Source organism: Vanessa tameamea, chromosome 18 (assembly GCF_037043105.1).
Source record: "Vanessa tameamea isolate UH-Manoa-2023 chromosome 18, ilVanTame1 primary haplotype, whole genome shotgun sequence".
Taxonomy (NCBI): Eukaryota; Metazoa; Arthropoda; class Insecta; order Lepidoptera; family Nymphalidae; genus Vanessa; species Vanessa tameamea.
In genome coordinates, this window is record NC_087326.1 from 11,547,395 (window position 1) to 11,565,569 (window position 18,175).

General features: G+C 35.2%; 1 protein-coding gene and 1 non-coding gene across 2 annotated transcripts in view; both read right to left on the reverse strand.

Moving 5' to 3' along the window:
• Positions 1-18,175, reverse strand: part of LOC113396961 (protein prickle-like) — a 310,421-nt gene that overhangs the window by 277,690 nt on the left and 14,556 nt on the right. The gene's annotated exons all lie outside the window — the stretch shown is intronic.
• On the reverse strand, positions 14,935-15,006 carry Trnaw-cca (transfer RNA tryptophan (anticodon CCA)). Its single transcript has one exon. It is a non-coding gene; the product is annotated as a tRNA-Trp (tRNA).

An 18,175-nucleotide genomic window follows, 5' to 3' on the forward strand; every position in this document is an offset into this window, starting at 1 on the left:
AAATTCCCATCTATATTAATGCGTGTCCGTCCGAGTATCACGTCGACGTCTGAACCTACCCTCGATGGAGCTGTCAATTTAATTATAATCTTAATTCATTATTAAAGAACGAATGAGCTCGTCCACATTTTTTATTGGCACATTAGTAAAACGGCGTAGACAATAAGCGCTCATTCAGACACGCAGAAATCGTGCGATTACAAACGTCGGTAACCGATTGACGATGGAAGTAAAAAATTAATAATAAAAAGGCACTATTGTGTTAAATTAACTATCGAAAAAGTGCTGCACCATTCCGATGTAGCATTTGTGGCGATAACGTCTAAATTATCGAGAAGATACCCGCAAACGAATAAGATTCGCGCGGTAATCGCGCGATTCTAAAAACGTGCGGTTGTCCCTGTCTGGACGCGAGCTTATACGATCTGAGAGAATAGAAGCCAGGTTAATATAAGACTTCCTTGAGACTCCTGATGGTTTATTACTATTAATTACGGTGATAAGGAAAAAGTTATTTAATTATGCTAATATTTTAACCACATATGTATACATATATGGGTTATTAAATTAGATTATTTTGAATTGCTGATACGTATTTTTAACACGATCTTCACGATTGGCACAATATAATATGATTATTTCAGAGCAGCCTCTGCGGCGACAGACACCAGGTCCCACGCCCCGACTCATCTACTTGAAGGTCGGCCGTTACCGCGACGACGTTTCTGCATTACAACGGCCATCCGGTGAAGGGCAATAAATTTAACTGACGGAGTTAAACCAACTATACTAAATCTCTAGTTGATTTCATTATTAAATTTTCAAGTTTTTTTTTATTGTGAGTAAATAGGCAAATACACAAATGGCCCACCTGACGGTAAGTGGTACCACCTTCCGCAGACATTGGCACCGTAAGAAATATTAACTATTCCTCACAGTACTAAGATACGAGTATAGACGATAAGATAAGGTACTAAGATGTATGCATTGTGCTTCTAGTTCCACTGGCTCACTCACACTTAAAACTAGAATATAACGACACTTGCTGTTTGGTGGTGGAATATATTATGAGTTGGTGGTACTTATCCAGACGGGCCTGTACAGAGCTCTGCCACCAAGTTTAAAGGTTTAAATTAAAGGCAACCGGTGAATTTCTCAGAATTATAATATTATAGAAATTAACGAATAAAATTTATTCTTTTATTAAAAAAATATTTCATTCTGTGTTACATTTGCCCATGCTAAGAATTATGAACGTCTTCCGTTTGTACGCGCAGGAATGCGACTTCAGAGTAATATAATTATGGACGAGGATCCCTACTTTACAAACACGACACGCGCGCAGGTGACAAAATTTGCGTGTCTGAATTACTGGTACGAGACGTGCTCTCGCTTTGAAGTCAGTGCTGAGGCTTAGTCGAACGTAATTAAATAAGCTATAATATCTACTCTATCAATAGTGTACTCTAAGCCGCGAGATTGAATTAATTCATTTTTAACAAAGTTCACCTCTGGCGTAGCTGATCATCATATTTGATTTACATTGATTATCACCATGTCTGAACTTACGTTTGTGTATATAATTCATCTCGTGCTTGAGAAGATAAACATTGCGTGCATATCTACATGTGTCAGATAAAATTCTGGTAAGTCTGCTTCAGCCATATTAAGGTTATATTCTTGGGACGACAAACCATAGACAACGCCATAAGCAACGTGGAATTTAATAACATCCGTTTTACGCAACGGTCACGATCTCAGGATTTTAATGTGTACTTCAAATATAAAAATTACGTATGTGAAATTAGAAGTAAGTTTATTAAATTTTAAGTATAATTGAGTAATGAGGCTTTATATTTTACATGAACAGTTTTGTTTTCAACGATGTTCCACTGCTGGCGTAAGGGCTCCGTAAAATTCCTCATCAAGCGCTCTCTCAAGTTATTGAGATATCCTTCAACATCAAGAGTGCAATGAACTATAAACAAAAATTAACTCCATGAAAACGAAGTGCTGTTTTCTCAGTTTCACTCCACATTAATTGAGACACAAAATTAAAGTATTATTTATTCAAGTTAGCTAGTAAAATAACACTATATTTTTGAAACAGCGCGATAGAGATCTAGGATTTGATTTATTTTATGTACAGACAAATATTTCTAGATATGATTTACAAAATAAGGACTTGTATGAGAGCACATTCTATCTACCTTTACAAGCGCTATTAAATCTTCATAATACAAAATAAATTAAATGTAATTTGTTAATACAGAATTAGATTTTACAGAGAAAAATCGTAAATCTTCGTACCCAATCAAATTAAGCTTACAGGATTCAAATACTTCTCGTTTTTCCATGGTATAGGTTGCAAAACGGAAGGTGCTTTACCGGCCTTTAAAAAACCAGTAATCCCTTTTCTGTTCCCAAGTCGTATCTGTTCGGAAAAACCGCCAGCGAACGCTGGTTTCACAGAGTGGCTGTAAGGGGAAGAAAATGCTTCAAAAGTCGCGCTGTTCTCATGTGTCGTGTTAATATATTGTTTTCCAGTGTCTATTGTTCTAGCTAAACTATTCCTAAACTTCGTTGAAAACATCTCGAAGAGACTTAGGGTTTGAGATAATAAACATTCCCTGTTTTGGAAAATGATATAATTTAATAATTACAATTTAGCACCAATAAACGATTATTCAATCAGGTAGAGCATCAGGTCATCAGTGTTTCATACGCCGACCATATGTTACGTCGGACCACCTCGCGCCCTAAGCGCGCGCTACACAAACAACAACGCTTAATGTCCGTATCTGCTTGCTTTAACAAACTCGCCTTGATTTGACTCTGTAATTGTTAATCGATCGAGATGACAACATGAATCAGCTATTGATCAGTGATTGGGTCGTACATCCGTAAGGCATGAACGAACTTTTATTAAATAAAAATTATACTTTTAGAAAAATGTAGATGTTTGAAAATCAATAAGTAAAATGTTATGCTTTTATACTGAGTGAAGAACATGGTAAATATAAAAAATGAGGCCGTCACATGACGACGGACGAATACGAAATTGATGGTTATTAAAATAATTTATAATAAAATTTAAATGGCGTGTTATAAACTGTGTTTTTATATATTATATAAAAACACAGTTTGTATACAACGAGGGACTACTTAATTCCAGAGCGATTGACGGCACGAGAGATCGCCATACAGACCGCCGTACGGCATACTAGTCATCCACGTTATAATGTACAGTAATATCCGATGTTCACATTTAAATATGCAGATATATTATAAAAAATCCCTACTAAGTATTACGTAAGTACCCGAAAATCTATTAAGCGCGCTAAAAAGCGAGCTGCGCTCAGCGAGGCGCCGGTGAAGCATCAGCTTTAAGTAGCGATTATTTACAGCTCGTGGGTCCGACACGGGGGCGACATGTGCTCGCGTCGTAATAGTTTTACCGTCCACGACTTATGAACTGGTTTACGACCTGGTTTATGAGTTATGGGAAGTTTATAGCTGAGCCGGTTTTGATGTGAGGTGCCGTAAGTCAGGTCGGCCGTGTAATTGTGGGTTTATTCAATAAAAATTCTTCATAAAGTGTTATGAAGACGTAATAGAAGTTATGATTATACTAAACTGAGTCGATATTTATGAATAATAAAACATATTTTTTTCAATCAATTAATTTACGCTCGACTAAACTGTAATTTAAAGACTTAATGGTTATATATTAGTGATAATTATTATTTATTAACGGCGTTAACTGAAAGCTGAAAAACTGCCGAGAGTATCATTAATTTAAATTGGACAAACCGCCTCTGCATCTGACTACAAGCCTGAGAGTACGGCGAGATACACGTACATTTTTGTATGAACATTTAATTACCGGCTATCACTTCTTACACAGTAAACATATCAAGTAACGGTCATGATTATTATCAGTAATTCTACATACATTACTTCGTTAATGCTTATTAACAATTATAAGAAACAATTACAAAAGAAAACATTAACATATAATAAACTGCCAATGTAAACTATTTTACATTTACATTAGCATTACATTAGCAGAATGTAAATTTCCCACTGCTGGGCTAAGGCCTCCCCTCCCTTTAAGCAGAAGGTTAGGTTAGGTTAGAAGAAGGAACTATTTATTAATATATAATTAATACAAAATTAATACACGTCCGTTTACATATAATATATGCTTTTGGGAAAAGGATATAATATATGGTATTTAATTATCGGTTGGAATGTGTAAAATTGAATGTTATGTCTGTGTGAGCTCTTTAAATATCGATAGGTGTCACCGTGACCGTTTGCTTTAATGTAAACGTCGTTTAATGATTCCCACCGTCATACTAGTTACTAGTCATACGACTACGTTCCATGGTGACGCCGATGCCCTGCATCATTATATCCTGATATTACTTCATGCCAGATTGATGTCACTCCATATTTAGAGAATTTTTTTTCAGGCGTCAAGTACCTAGCTGTGCAGAGGTTTAATTCAAACTTAGCAATTGTTAGGTACAGTTCACACGAAACACCGTCAAACTCGTCATGACATATGAAAATAATAAAGGTAACTTATATCGCGAGCTGAGCGAGCGCGGCGGTCACGTGCGCGTGTAATGCGGTGGGCGTGGCGCTGCGCTTGCGCATTATCTTAATGAAATCCAGCGAATTAAACACTTTTGCTCTTGCTTTATACACTTATTAATATTCCTGGATTAAAATCTAATTACATTCTTCTCGTGCAGCTTTCGTGAGTTAGTGAAATAGTTCAGCTTCGTTTTGTTTCTTTTGGAAGGCTCTGTAATTGCCTTCTTATTTCTAGTAAATAATACAAGAAATAAGAAAACTATTTTAGGATATTTGTGAAGTTAATTTTGTTAATGAAATATTGGAAATCGTGCCAAGAAATTTGATTTTCCAGACTTCAAGGGATTTCGTTGTCTACAATAAAAAATCATTCACAATAAGAATTTTACTGCTTATATTTAAATGATTAAGCTTTCTTTAGCTACAGATGATAACGTGTTCCTGATTGACATCTCATCGTTTTATCTCTTAGTGGACAAAAACTTGGTTATTATCCGACCACGTTGCGAACTCAAGGGTTGTATATTACATACATACGTATTACGTTTACAAAATGTCTTTTAAATCATGTCGGTTGCTATAACTGACCATAAATAGCTCTGAACATGCGTTAATGCCGGCTCTTCTTGGGAGAAATTGTATTTGTAGATTTACTTTTAATTAAATTAAATGAAAATATTTGAAAGAGCGAGCTGGAATGAAAATGTTTTATATTTTTGGTTTACGCTAAGAAAATATTCACTTGCAATGTGTTGATAGTATATTGCCATGAGACGTACGACCTTAACAGAACAAGCCAACACGTTTTTTTAAGTAAATATAGTTATGATAGTTCATTACGTAAGATGCAGTTCATGCGGTATCGGCCATTGTGTAATATTCCCATACGAGGCGCAATTATACAAGCTTGCGCCTGGGAACTTCCTGACTGCATCGCAAAGTCACGCGTGTCCACTGTCACACGATACGATATTCCAAATTATTGTGTTACATGATTATTTAAAGAGGTGATGGTAAGGCTTTGTGCAATCCCATCTGGGTAGGTACCACCCACTCATCATCTATTCTACCGCCAAATAACAGTACTCTGTCATGTTGTGTTCCGGTTAGAAGGGTGAGTGAGCCAGTGTAAACACAGGCACAAGGGACATAACATCTTAGTTCACAAGGTTGGTGGCGCATAGGTGATGTAAGGAATGGTTAATATTTCTTACAGCGCCTTTGTCTAAGGGCGGTGGTGACCACTTACCATCAGGTGGCCCATATGCTCGTCGGCCGACCAATGCCATAAAAAAAGGTTATTTTCAAACAGTCAAATGGGTATTGATCCTATATTGGTGCTTGTTTAACCACATTGAAGATTAATAAACACATCATTCAATAAAATTGGTGTTAACCTTGGTTACAATAGAATACTCTACGTTAATATTGTAAGTTCTTTCAAACACTGGACCATCTGAGGTCAAGGATTAAAAGTTTTCTCATTTTTATTTAAAAACATATTAAATATTAACCATGTAAGTAGCTGACGGAAAATAGGTCCTTTGGTTTTATCCTCTCTTTTAAAGAGCCTTTACACAAAGAGGCTTGAAATTTGACCCCTCTAATAATTATTATTTAATACATTAATTAAATATTGAATGTATGATCAATACGGCATTAGTTTTATTTTTTTTACATTTACAGAAAAAAATATAATTATTCTAAGATAAACCTCAAAAGTGAAATGTCAAAAGAGTTTATAAAATCGGTATATGTACAGGTAAACGCGCCACCTGACAATAAATAGTCACCACCACTCAAAGACATTGAAATAATAACCATCCCATACATTGCAAATGCGCCTTAACCTTGGGAACTAAGGTGTTATGTCCCTTATGCCTGTAATTCAAAATGCAGTTTGGCGGCACATTACCAAGAAAGTGACCTGTGATATTCACTATAATAATAATCACAATATTTGAATGATTTAAGTATCACAACAGCTTGCCTACATAAGTCAGTTCCCAGCATTTCTTAAATCTTACAGAACAGCTTGTCGTATTTCAATTGTAGGGCTCATGCACTAAATTTTAAAATAAACCCAACTGACAGAAGAATGAAAACACTCTGCGACATCTAACGAGTACTTGCACCTTCATCGTTTGAATACTTCTTGATGAATACAAGTTACGACTCAGGTTTTAAGTTAGTAAATAAAAGTAAGTTTTTACACAAAATGTTTCTCAAGAATTCAGGTTTCGGGTTCACAATTAGGACAAATTAACGTTCCTGGAACGCCGCTTCGGAACTTAAGACGAAAATTCCTTTACAAATTTGGTAAATAAGGAATAACGTCGGCTCTTCAAGGCTTGCTTACAATGTCACTAAGTTTAAATGAAAAACCAGTTTAATAAAGAAAGCACCTTGAGGTTATTTTCGATAAAAACGGAACAGGAGCTGTGAGTTTATCGTACGGTCTCCTGCGGTAAAGGTTCCTTATCGCTGAAGTATAATCTATTCGAAAGAAAATCTAAACCCAAGCCGCTTGACGTATTTTGCATGAATACACAGTTCTCACGACTTTACACCGTAAAATACGACGTATGTGTTACATAAATAAAATTAGCACTTGGTACACATAGCTTACAGTACGACGCTTAAAGAACTTATGTACTGAGGTTAGAACTAAGCAATATACATAGTCGAGGAGTCAAGGGGCGAGGAGACAAGAGTCGTGGGGATAACGGCGCCGCAAGAAATATTAACCATTCTTTATAACGTCAATTCGACCTTGGAACTAAGATATGTCGCTCGTGCCTGTAATTACGCTGGCTCACTCACCCTTCAAACCAGAACACAACAATACTGAGTAGTCTTGTTTGGCGATAGAATATCTGATACCCACTCATCAGAATTTAACAGGTTGTTAATGTATACAGTTGGCTAGTCATTTAATTCGACATCGAACATCGTCTCATCGATATTTACCATACACATTATTTTCTCAAAAATCGGGTATGTTAATCGAAGTATCAAAAGCCTCAATCTTGCATCTTTTGTTGTTTTTGATATTTCGACTGCCCATAATTCATTCGCTCTACCACTTCATTATCACCTTATCACCCACGTCGAGGATATTTGGCGGAATGTTTACACTGCTGGTGTTAATACCACCAATAAAGACTTTATTGATGTGCGAGATGTTCTCGGACCGCAATGTAGAATGTATTAATTGTAAATAAACAAACACTTATGAATAGAAACTTTTTTTAAATTTAATATTGGAACGCGACCACACGGATCTCTATTGCCAATAAATATTCCTAAATTATTCCTAGTTTATATTTATATACATAGCCAAGTGAGGGACCGTCCAGTGTGGAGACTAAGATTTATGTTGCTTGTGTCTGTAATTATTATTTACTGCAAATTCTATTGTATATAACTTCTTTTAAGTTAGACCATAACATGACAATACACAAAATAGATCATGTATATGAGTAAATTGAATACATGTGTGACTAACGTATATTTACATATAGGTATATAGTATTACAGCTTATCCGCATCGACGCACTGCCTCTCTCAGTATTATTGTAAAAGAATATTCCATACAGCTCACGCGCCACCTACAGTTTGTTTATGAAACTATGCCAGCGAACTTTACGCAAATGTCAACAACGTCATATGCGTGTGCGCATATGATACGAACAGAAACAAATACTATTTATTCATATTGAAAGTTACCGAGTTTTCTTGTTTAAAATTTAATTAATATCGACAACTCCAATTGATTATTTTCACGTCAAAAAGGACAGTGAATGAAATGAATTATTTATAACATACACATGGCAACGAACGGGCAGGAAATATAAGACGAGCGCATTAGCCCTGTTTATTGCGCCGTAGTAGGAAATTTAAGGGCACATAAATGTCAACTTTACCTACTTGTAATTTACGCAGATCTATTCAGCCAATGGCTCACCCCGTCCCGCAACGTACAGCACGATACGACGCAAGCGAAGCAATTCGTAATTTTATTACTGGTTATGGTATGACTATGATTAATGTTTGCTTCACAAAATAAAAATTAAATAATTACAATAATTTCATCGAATACGCCTCGGCTTAGTATGGGTCATTGGATAATAAATAAAAAAAACATCACCGTAGGTTCCGTATGCTTTTTGAGGAACCGGTCCGGGTCCAGAAATCGCGCCGACGATCAGTAATGAGCGCGCGCAAAAAAACAGAGATTTTTTTACTGAGATAGAATTTTATTGTAATTATATGAAGCGATTTCGGCATTCGAACTGTATGGAACATCGATGTATTCGCGTCAAAGTCAACAGTACAACGATTCCAATCTAATTAATTATTAGACAACGTATTAACGTGTAATGAGGTAACGGTCCCAACAAGGTTGTGGAGCCCGACCTTTAGGTGGGGTTTTATTTAATTATATTTATAAAATAAGCAGTAAAAAAAGTAATCTAAAATAATTGAAAATTACCATGTCGGTAGTACGTGTGTAAGCAGTACTGTACATAACATCGGAGAAAATTAATTAATTCATATATTTCTAATATATATTTATTATAATTAATAATAGTTGCACATAAATTGATATATTTTTTTAGATGAAAATATTATAATCTGAGGTGCGCGGATGAGCGTCTCAATAGATCTTGTGTCCAGCCCTGCAGCGCCGCCATTTGAAAATACTATTCAAAATTTGTTAACATCTTATCAAGATTAGATATCAGATCAGTTCGATACTAGAATTTTCAATGTTTAAGTTCGTTATTTAAAACTAGATGCCAGTCTCAAGTTCGCGCGTAAAATAAAAGTAACCAGTACCATTTCCACTTTTCAAAATAAGAAATTTCCAAAAACTCTGATGTTTACGTTAAAACATAATTTTTTGTATCAAAGTTCAGATTTCTATACTCAGTGCAGTACTTTTAACGGTAGGTTGATAATCAGTCAGAGCAAACGATTGTATTAGTAACAATGATTGCTCATTCTGGCAGACCCGGCTGACTGCTGCCAGACTGGTAGAGCGAGGGTCTACAAAAAACGTTTATACCACAATATAGATTTCTATTGGTCGGCACAATTATTCCCGAAAACTTCAACAATTGTCACTATGAATTACTCCTTCCTTTGTTGAAAACCATATTATAAACCGTTTGATAGTTTTTGAGTTTATCACGTACAAACGCGGCGGGATGATTTCATTTTATAATATGTAGTGATGATAAGACACATTGATAAGAAGGATGGAAGATAGGAGAAATGAGGTTCAGCTGGACGACACCTTGTCATTAATACAGTAAAAAACCCTAATGTCATAAAACGTCTTTGATTTTTTAAACTTGACGAGTGTTATCATTGGCCGAATAACCTTAAACTCCTAATTATATGTACATGTTTCATATTATATACGAATATTTATGTGTGCGTGTGTATCAAACACGTGATAGTGTGTGTTGTTCTTTTTTTAATTTATTTAATGTATTTCTAACAGGTGATCAAAATCTTATTTGATGTTCGTCAATAATACGAAAACGTGAATTTCAAGGATTATATCCTATCAAGGATTTTCGGGTTTGTATATCTTCGTGTTATTTGAAAGAGGGAGAGGGAGAGGGAGGGGAACTATAGAGTGACGCGAGCGGGACCGGTCGACGACAAGCCGGGAGTGTAGACAAAGTTTTTTGCTCATTATCGGGGACGGCGAGAGCGCTCGTACGTGAAGTCGCTCACAATAAGAGTATTAAATACAGGTCCTTTCTGACGGATATCTTGACAGTACAAAATGATTATCGTTTAAAATATTCAGCGGGAACTGACAATGAGTGTAAAAAGACTCGATTAGTATCAAGATTATTTCAATAGAACGATCCTATTATACGATCTGGTTTATTGATCAATAACTGTTCTTCTATACTGAACTTGAATAACCTTGACTTTGACCTTCCACACCGCTGAAAGTAATTTTAAAACAATATTACAATAATTATTAATTTAAATTTATATTATTCATATATCTTCATTCAAGTATTGATAATGTCACTGTAGGTCGTAAAAAAAATCAATAATTTACTAATCCTAACCATGACATCACGCGAACAGTTTGCATATTTATATGTAGCTAGCTTATACAATATATAGATTTACACACAATTCAAATACATAGGAATAAAATAACGTAAAAAAGTAACGTAGGTTTGTCAGCCCTGCGAGGATGAGGCAGAGTCATATATAGAGCTTCCGATGGCCAGTCCGCGCTTAAAGGAAAGATATGACAACAAATATTTGCCCTCTCATTTCTCAGTAATCGTTATTTTATTACAGATTTAGAAAGATACATAAACGTTAATGTGCTACAGCGCCATCTAGTAGCGAGTTACAAAAGGTTAATTGTAAAAAAATAATCATTTGAAAATACATGTCTGTGTCAATTTTTATGCTGATCGATCGATTTCGAAGTGCATTAATCTCAACAGAATTACCAATACGTATGTCACAGCGCCTAATGCGTTAATACCCTGTAGCGTACCTATTGCATTAAAAAAAGATGCTCTGCCGCCTGACACAGAGGCCTGGATTTCGTTTTATATGTAATACCATTTCATTTTAGTTGTTTTTTTTATTAATTAGTATTAATTTAAAGTAATTAATGTTATACTTGATTGTTATATATTATAAAATCAGATAATATTTAATCGGTTAATTTTAAAAAATCATTTTCACTTTTGGTCGGGAAGATTTGTATACACACATATTTAAGGCTATACATACTACATACCGAGTCATTCCTTCGCTAATAGTCGTACTAATAGCGTAATGTATATTTTTAAAAGAAAAAATTAAATATCAAGTTGATACTTTGTATTCGTGAAAAAAAAAAATGTATTATCAAAAATATCAAAAAAATTAATACACATTAATAAAAAAATATAATATGTATTATACATGTGACCCTCGTCTACTAGGACGAAACCTATAAAGTATGTGTATATACTCGTATTACAAAATATAGTAAGTAAAGGTAATTATCGACAATGTCAAGTCGGGAGCTCCCACGGATCATCTTCAACATCTGTCAAGTAACCGCAAGCGAGCTGCGGCGACGACTGTGATAAAGCAAGGCCTTCATTACGTTATTACTACAGGTATTTTGTCGTAACTGTATATTTAATTCCATCCTCAGTGTAGTGACTAATATATGAAGGACTCCTCATTGACTCCCTGCTCGAATCCCGTATCAGTCATAAGAAATTATTCCACCTAGAAGTTGGACATGTTATACTCCCTGTTAGAATCCCGTGTCAGTCAATAAATAATAATTATTCCGCTTAGAAGTTATTGTAGGTGTGTGTAGATGTATTTCTATGTCTGTGATAGCTTTGATTATTGCAGTTTTTCCGCCTGATCTTACCCTTGGCAGGTCGGATTGTGTTGTGAGTGGGAGAATATACAGTGCACACTTGGTAATGGCTCTTGCGAAGACGTCTTTAATATTAGGAACTTAAGACTAATAGTAAGAAGTAGTGTATGAAGTGCACTTAATACCTTTACCCCTCAAAGCATTTAATAAGACCACTTCGAATAACTTTTCTACATTTCATAAAACCGATACATATTTTAGCTAAAAAATACTCACATTTAAGATACACGAGGCATTAGAGCGTCGATTAAACGGCATCGATAAAGTATTAATTACAAGTGTCAGATGACAAATCTCGTATATTTATTAGTCAACTTACAGTTGTGTTACATTGACAACGTAAAATACTACAGGCAGATGTGGGTTCTCACCACCAGGTGTGTTGTTTATTCATAAACGATATTTTATGAAATTCCTATCTAGCAGTCCAAAGTCATGTAGAAAATTATTACATACAGTTGTTACACACGGATAAAGTTTACCGGTAACGGTATTCTCAGAACATAACTACTTACGTGCAATATTTTGTATAAACATTCTGCAAGTAATCTCTAATATTGCAGACACGTGACTGTGTGTCAGTAGAAATACTAGAAACCTTGATGTCAACGTTTAGTGAGCAAGAACAACAAGCAAGTTACCAACAAATGAAAACAAAATTTTCAAGAAAGGTTCATCTCCGAAGTTTTTGTTTTCCCCGGGACCGTTTGGGCCTGAACTACTCACTCAGCTATACCGCTAATGACATTGACAGTAATACTTCTTATGAGCGGGATTAAACGTTTAGAGACATTTGATGGTAGAGCTTTGTGCTTGTCCGACTGGAAATGTACAAACTCATCAGATATTCTACCGTCAAACAGCAATAGAGTATTTTTGTGTTCCAATTTGCAGGACGAGTGAGCAAGTATAATTACTAGCACAAGGCGCATTACATCTTAGTTCCCAAGACTGGCAATGAAAGGAATGGTTAATATTCCTTACGACGCCAAAGTCTATAGGCGATGTTGATTACTTACCGTCAGGTGGCCCATTTGCTTGTAAAGCAAGACGGGACAGGACCCGGCGCAGGGCCAGCGGCTTAGTGTACTATATGAGAAACATAAGTATTATTACTGCTAAATTCTAAATCTTGAACTGCTACTGGAAGTGTCTTGAAAGAAAAATCCAATAAGTTAATATCGACTCGGCCCGTTGTTTGCACCTTCCTAACCTTCCTAACGCCTAACCTTCCTACCTTCCGCCTGGTTACAAAAACACAGAATCAATGTTTGGCTTACGAAGCGGACTCGAATGACCACTCTAGATATCAACATAGTGCATTTTAATATAGCTATATAGATGAAAGACCGAAGTTAGCGAAAAATATCCCTATTATAATTCGGAATATTACAAATTGTAATAATCGATTCGATTTTATCAAGTAAATTATCCTAATTTACATTCGGCTACGGTCCAATACCGAAATAATATCCAAATCTATGACTTAAAAAAAATAATCGGTTACAAGTAAAATTATTCCGTTATATCGATCAAATCCATCTTTATTACGACGAGATAAGGAACAAAATGGTTTGAAAAAATATGTTATCAAATTGACATTTAATTTTAACTCTTATATCTATGCGTATAAGAGCTATTTATTTGAAATATATTGAAGGTAATGATTGGACGAATAATTCCCACATTCAGACAATCTCATCATTTCACGCTCTGCAGTTAATCTGTTCGAGAGAAAATCGTTTATCGTTGGCACACGAAATATTGTTTTTGATGATATATTCATATTCCGAGCTCATAAAAGTTCTACAAACATTTAAAATAGGAAACCCGCCGGCAAATGAACTCTCGGCTATAGACATGTCACTGGATGAAATGTTAACAATTCCTTGCATTGTCAATGTGCCAACCAACCAACCACCAACTATTGGAACTAAAAAGTTATGTACCAAATGCAAATTATTGCTCAATAGCGACGTAAAATAAGTAACGAGTCCCAATCTCCCAGGAGGGCTTATCCAAAGACCAACCACCAATTGTTCATGATGCTAGGATAAATGGGTGCAGATCTCCATGGCCCTGGATTCAAATCCCGGGTCAAAAAAAAACTGAGGTTCTATTAAGGTTAAGGGTTAATCTGGCATTTGGCAACGAGACAATGATTGAAGAGAAATAAAAAGTACACCTGTTTTTGGGCACTCAGTGCGCTATAGTAAGTCGTAGTTTATCTGTCAAATTCTCACAGGCATTCATTGCCGTTATCATGATTATAATGTCGAATTATAAACTACTTTTTTCTATTTCTCAATTTTGCATAAATGTTATTAAAGGTTATCAGAACAGGCAGTAGTCATGGCACGAGCTGTTTTTTTCTAGTATCAGAGTCATTCCACTTAAATCCTAGTTGGCAATCCCGCACTCATCCGCTGAAGTGGCATTGTGCGAGTGTTCTGCAATATTCTAATGGTCGACCATTGAAACTACGGCAACAGCGTTGCACACGCTCCACTTTCTATGCCTTACTGGAAAATATCGATAAAATGCACATACATATGCACTTATTTTACGTTTTTCTTTTCATATAAACTGTAAGTATCGCAAATTCTGATAAGGTTGTTTTTAACTCTATCTGTACAAATATTGAGTCAAAATCCCGAATTTCAAGCCGCCTTTACAAAGTCGATTTAGCTTAAATATTGTGACAATTTGCACATTTTTTAATTTTGTTGATAATTTATCGAAAGAAAAGAAAGCCGTTGACCGTTTATTATATAATACGTGGTCAATAATTGCTCAGGTCTCGCTGCCAAAATGAGGAATAAATTATCTTTCAAACATTCAAATAAAAAATAATTTCTGTCCTAGTAATAAATCGACAAAAACATATTTGCTGACCCCGACGTGATTTGAACACGCAACCTTCTGATCTGGAGTCAGACGCGCTACCGTTGCGCCACGGAGTCCTGTACGGACAATTGCGAAATTATGGCATGTTATACGCAAATGAATTCATGAAATCACAAAATATTTTGATAAAATACAATTTAATAATAATATCAAATAAGAGCATTTTATTGAAATGGAAAAGTGTGTAAACAATTGTGCGTATTTCATATGTGAATCGATTGCAGCTGAAAGCTTTGTACTTGAAATATATTTAATATTTTCATCTTCTCATTTGAAATATATAAACACAGTGTACTGTGAAATGAATATTAATAAAAATTGTGAAATAATAAAAAAGAGTCACAGTATAAGGATAAACAAGATATTTTCGAGATGGTAAGCTTCGCGGACTCCGCCTCACTTCACAGAGTAATCATTAATAGGTAGCTCTCAATTGATTTAATATATAGATAAACAACCTCTCCGTTATCATACTATTGCCCCAAAAACTTCATTAGCCAAAATTAAAACAAAAACATGTTTTAGACCGAACATAATAATATCTCGTATAGATAGATAAAATATTGATAATGATTTAATTATCATTACATATAATAAAATAAAGTCCTCCCGTCGCTTCTGTACGCGATAAACGCAAACATTATCAGACTAATTTTATACAGTTGTTACTATTGGACGGATGGATCCATGAACATGGTTTAGGTGTATAATTCACAAAGGTTTTGTATAAATAGACTGAAATATGGGGATGATTGCTGAAGTTGGCGGAAACAATTATGCCAATGAAGACCATAATATACATGATGATCTAATCATTTGATGTAGCCCCTTATTCTATCCGTGGGAATCCGGGTCTGGTAGTAAAACAATAAACCAATGTCCATGATCACGTTTTGCTGACGCTACTTGATACGACAAAAACATTTCTGTTAATACTCTTTTACTCAATCTTTAAGTAAATATTATAAACACGTTTAAATATCTAAGTAACATTGTATAAAACCCAACTCATCTCTTAATCTATGTTTTTAAAAACCTTTTAAATAATGGACCCACTCAAGATAAGTCGACGAAGTTTTTTATTCGAAAAATTCTTTAAATAAAACGGGGCATATTAAACTTTCCCCTCGGACATATTTCACAGGGAATAAAAACGTCTATTCTCCATTTTTCGAGAGTTACCGTCTAAAGGGTCCCGATATCCGTAATCCTTGTTTAAAAGAAAAGTAATTTATCGTAAAGCTTAGCGAAGTCGGCACTGGCCACCGAGCGCGGGGTAATGCTGTTCTGATTTCTGTAACGTGACTGAGCGGATCTCGTGTAAATCTATCCTGCTCGTAAAGTGAGCTCTAATCTTGAGGATGCATTGTCGGCCTGAAATTATAAGAAGCTTCTTGCTTGTTTAAACATTCGCGCTTTTGGACTTTGTACGGAAGTCGATCGCTTAGTTTAGATAAAGTTACGGCGCTTATTTAAATCGGTCATGACTAATGTATTATGATTTTGTTTTGAAAAGTATTACTTATAATGAAAAAACCATAAAAATAATGTAAGTTTTTTTTATATGTCCCTTATGCCTGTAGCACAACAATACCAATATTTCATTCAGATATTCTACCACCAAATAGCAGTCTTTTTGATGGTATAACATCTGAATGAGTGGTACCTAACCAGAAGATTATCTATTCCTGAAAGGCCGGCAACGCACCTGCAACCTCCCAGGTGTTGCAGATGTCCATGGGCGGTGGTAATCACTTTCCATCAGATGAGCCTCCTGCTAGTTTGCCCCCTATAACATAAAAAAAAGAAGAGCTTGCATAAAGCCCAATCTCCAAGTAATATTGAGTAAGCTATCATAATATTGTAGTTATTAATGATTTTAAAGTTTGTACAATAGTTTACTGACTTTTTCCGTTCGATCACGGAACTTTCAGAAACGCCTACTAGCGTCTACTACTAAGTCAATATTTTCACAATACTCATTGCATAACATATGATATATTATTTCAATTATCCCAACGCACGTACAAAACTGTTTTAAAAAATTAGCTTTCGGACACACCTCCGTCTTGTTAAAAGATTGAATATCCGAAATATATTTTGTAATTGGAAATGTTTGTTCGTTTTTTAATCTCACCAGCGATCGAATCGTGTCACTGCCCCACCACATTATGTAATAATCAAGAACGTAAATCAAATTTACAACTTGAGTAGAAGAACATTTAACATGTTTTAAATAAAAAGGGAAACCTGTGAGAAAGTGTCGGTACGGAATCGTAAAAGTTATCCCTTGTATATTTTCCGCAGCGACGATACCTAGCATATTCTCCAAAGTCGTAAAATATCAGATATAGTCCCCGCGTGGCGCGTGGCGCTGAGCGATGCGAGCCGAGCCCGGGTCATCAATCCTGGCTGAGTAGATGTAACTTTATACTTTATATTGCAACATGCGCAACGCGTAGTGTGCTCACAGTCACCGCCTCGCCTCAGCCCGCCCGAGGCGAGGCTGGCTCGTGACGGAACGTTGTGGCCCGACACGGTGCGGCCTTACGATAAAGTAAATAATTAAAACGAACAACGTTACAATTGGATTAATTAGATGATATAATGATAACAAAGCTGTGAAAGGTATTCGTTTCTATAGAAATATTCGGCAGATATTTTCAACTTTAACCAGTAGTAAGGTTTATTCTTATATTTTTATTTCACTTTAATTTATGAGTCTGCACAAAAGATACACAATAAATATAGTAGATATGTACATTATTAAAGTTGTTCAATGTAAATCAAAATAATAAAATAAAAATATAAAGTCAAATTGTAATATTTTAAGATTAACATTTTCTATATAACATTTTGGACACTCTGGATTTGGATAAACTGTAACGATGAACATCAAGATCGTTTCTATTCCTAGAGAGCGTGTTATATTGTCTTCGGGATCTTGAAACGGGAATGGTATGTGTTAAGTTTCATTTACATACATTTCGGAATGGAAAAAAACTTTTATAGGCGTTCAACGGATGCCAGAAGAAAAAAAACATAATTAAAAAATGAGGCTTATAGTAGTATATACGCACACAATATAAAAATATAAATGATAAAAAGCGTGACTTTTGGTTTTCTTTGATTTATATATAAGATTTTTTCTTGTATTCTTTTTATTAGGACGACACAGTTAATGAAACACAATTGAGTTTCTCTGTAAAAAGAGATTTATTTGTT